Genomic DNA, 3,971 nt, shown 5'->3' with positions numbered 1-3,971 from the left:
TATTTCTTACTAGAGAGAAAAAAAGAACTTTTCTATTGCTACTAGCTGAAATTGATCGAATTCTAAGCGTCTTTCTTCTTCAAACCAATCGACTGTGAATAAAGCATGAATGGTGTCTGTAACCAGAAGTCAGCAAATGCCCAAATTTTTGCCTTTCTTCTCACTGCATGAAATTTTCTGGTAATCCCTCGCCCTCACACTCAGTTCATCTCCCCGCCACTAATTGCAATTAATCCCCTCTCCTTCCAAAAAACGGAAAAGTATTCGGGGGTTGCACGCTAACTTGTTAGTCTGAAACGAACAAAAGAAGGACGCAAAAAGTTCCATTAGGCTGAACGGCTCTTAGATAAAACAAAAAAAGGCGGATGCCCTCTGCTTTACACCGTGAGGTGAAGCTTGCACGAAGCCCGTGTGCTACCTCAGGTTGGAGTGGATGACATGGACTGCATAGTACTGTCGAGAAGAACTTCATAAGCGAAGTATATAATATTTTACAACGCACGGTATGGCCTAAAGTAGCGGTTCAGGAGTATTTTAGACAAGACTGGGTGGCGGACAGGGGTCCACATCCACTCTCGTTAGCCGGGCAGATACTCGCTGTGTCGCTATCGTAGGCACTAGTAGCGTCCATTCCTTTCCTGCTGCAGTCTCATGTGCATACGGGCGAGCCGGCGGGCTCCCTCGCCGTACTGGGTAAATTCCTCTGCGCTGGGTGCTAGCGCCTTCTCTTTAGGTGTACACGAGAGCATGGTATCCAACATTATTCGCACATCATGCCCATACATGAGTTGAAACGGCGTAAAGGACAAATTTTTCAGAGCGAGAAAGTATCATCCGTTTCTTTAGGTATGTCGGTATAGAAAACGATTTTAAATTGTTAGGTGCTTTATACACTAGGGCTCTGGAGGCTGTGTCTCACCAGCCCTTGTAAAATTATGGAGTCCTTAATGCGCCCGTGCAGAAAACGAATGCGGTTCAGACCAACCGAAATGTCAAGATGTAGAAAATGTAACTTGGCGCGTTCCGGTGCGTTTCACAAAAAAAGGCAAGAATGCTACGTAAGAATACTAGGCACATCAAGATTCCGTTTGACAGTACCTGTTGTGTGAGTTGAATCGACATTTTTTTTTTCGAAAAAGCGCTAGAAGGTAGTAGTTGTCCATTTGAGGCTTTTGCCGGGAAAAAATTGGCCGGCGATTACGCGTCTCGGTAAGGAGATTTTTTAGCACGGCTGCGGCGGTATTTGAACCGTTGGCGGTCGCATACAAAACACGCAGTGCCGAAAAGAGGCGGCTCAGGGTTTTGGCTTGGGCAGCGCACAGCGGACCGCCACCTCTCTTCCTCGGGCGAACGGATGACGGTGCGTGATACTCCACCGCCATCTCTTAGCGGTTCGCCACCGCGCAGCCCGTTTTTTTTTTTGCCACCGTACATTATTTCACCGCTTTCCTCCTTGCGCTTTCTTTGCTTTTATCCTCCGCAGAGCTCCTCTTACGCTCTCTATCATACTCCGTTGTGCAGCTCATTCGCTCCGCCAGTTACGCCAAAGCCGACGACGAGGAACGCCGCTCAACCCACGAAAGGGCGTTTAAGAGCTGCGCTCTAAAATCCATTTCAAGGTCACATTATCTGCTTTGCAGTGCCGTTTAAATTTGTGTTCCGTTTTTTCCACAATCGCTGTGCTCGCCACGTCAGTAAGAACGCTGCGAGATCTCTTTGTTGCGCCAGTTTGACCTTCTTTTTTCATTCCCTTTTTCGCAGCTGATCCGAGCGTATTGTGTCGGTGTGAGGCTTTGCTACGCGTCCAAATTAGAGCACAAGAAGGTGAGTTGTGCACTACGACCTCATATTGATACAAGTTTGCACATTGCGAAACAAGTAAAAGAATGTCAACGATATAATGGTGTAGTAATGCATTCTTTTATGCGGAAGGAATGAGTGAATTTATGATTTATGCTCATGGCTTTTTAACAAACCCGTCTCTAATTAGCTAACATTGATCTCAAAACAAATAAACAACGACAAGTGTGTCCAACAAGTTATTTTGGAAAAATTAGCCGTTGTTTAAATGTTGGGTTGCAAGAACATTTCAAAAGCCTGCGATACATGACCGCCCCAGGTTTGCTTGCAGATCACTTCAAAAAGTGAAATCCTTGCAAAAAAAAATGACATTCACCTTTGGGAAAAACTCATGCTCTGTTCACTTGCAAAGATAGACAGAGTTGGCAGGGAGATCATCGAGGCGTTCTTTACCGCCGGCACATGTGACGGTGAAATTGAATTAGTAGGCAAAAAACTCTAACATTTAAGAATGGAAAAAAGTGATACACATGTTCAGTGCGTGAAGACAGCCATTTCGTTTATCATGTGCATTATCCGCAAATAAAATTCCAGTTGATGGTCGCGCCACATACCGTAGTTGTCTAGTTTCGTCCTTGTAACCACTCAGCGCTTTCAATTAACAGAGCAAAGCAATACCAACTATATCCTCTTTTATCGCCTTACTATCTCACCGGTTAGTTTCACTGGCATCGCAGATTTATTTCTCTAGGAGAGACATCATTAACGATAAATCAACTTGATGTTTTGAAAATGGTTCTCATGGTTAGTGTCATAGAGACCTGGAAGCTCGATCGTATATTTTGGAAAACGCAATGCTGACAGCAGTTGTACCCGGCTACACAAGTACCTGGAATAATTAAGAGATAAACACACAAAGACAAAGGATTGAACATATCGATATAATCAAGCGAATGCTAAATTATTGAAGAGGATCAGAAACGTAAAAGGCTTTCGAATTTGCTAGGTTTTAATTGCGAATTTATAAACAGTAAACGCTGGGCGCAAATTCAAATTAAATCATGCACCTCAAAGTAAAACAAAAATATATTAGTGAATAGATTTTCTCGCAATGTGCCCTTTGTCCATGAAAAAATATTTTCAGTCCTCCATCTTAATAGCGACTACGGCTGACCGATGAGGAACACGCAGTGTTCATGGCCAGTGGGTGACTGTTACAGGCACAGATGTTAAAGGAATGCACACGCGCCACGGATCAACTGCGTAAAGCACTATTTGATAAAAAAACACATTACAGAGGCCAAACAAAAAACCGCGCGGAATTTGTTGATAATAAGTTTTAACTGCAGCAGCACAAGACAACTTAGCCAAAGAGCTCCGTAGCACAACACATATCGTTGTACGAAAGGTGGGGGTCAAAGATCCATTTTTTTAGTATTTGAAACCCCAGTGACGCCGAGTACCAGGCCAAGGGAAAGTTTGCTTAGTTTGAATAACCGGTGGGTTACGGGGGACACTGGGGATCGAACCCCGCATACGTGGCACATGCACACACCACTAGCCAACTGCTGAGGTCGTCGTGTGAAAGTGACAAATTTGTTCTTTTTCCAGCTGCAATAGCTTCATACTCACCACTTTTGTGTGCTAAGATCAGTTTAAATTGTTTACAATGCGGTGTTGTTCAATTCATTTGGAACCTGTAATGTAAAAATCAACTAGAAGAAGTGAAACATTTAGGTGTTTCGTATTAGTGTACTAGTAGGACCGCTCATTAACGATAAACAAACTCTATATATCAAAAACCCTTTTGGTCGATTCTCTCGCGTATCTTTATTCTGTTTTTGTTCTTGTTCTTCTATAGAGTGCCAACTAACCTTCATAAGCTATAAGAAACCTTTATGAAATGGTAGGCACCGGGGAGAAGGAACATGCTCGAATGTGGAGGCAGCCTGAGAGCTTAATGAGGAGACTTATAACGGCGCCTGGCTTGCTAACACATTCTAATCCAAATTTGTAATTTGCGTACTCTTCATTTCACTGGAAAGCGCACTTGGCGACACAAGTGCTCCGAGCCTGCGTCGTTCATTATGCGGTGGCATAGAACTCTCACCATACCAAAAACCCGGCGCCATCCGACGTTAGCCAGAAAAATATTAAGTGGCTGGTGGGCA

This window comes from Amblyomma americanum, chromosome 3, assembly GCF_052857255.1.
Source record: "Amblyomma americanum isolate KBUSLIRL-KWMA chromosome 3, ASM5285725v1, whole genome shotgun sequence".
Lineage (NCBI taxonomy): Eukaryota > Metazoa > Arthropoda > Arachnida > Ixodida > Ixodidae > Amblyomma > Amblyomma americanum.
This window is presented reverse-complemented; position numbering follows the sequence as displayed.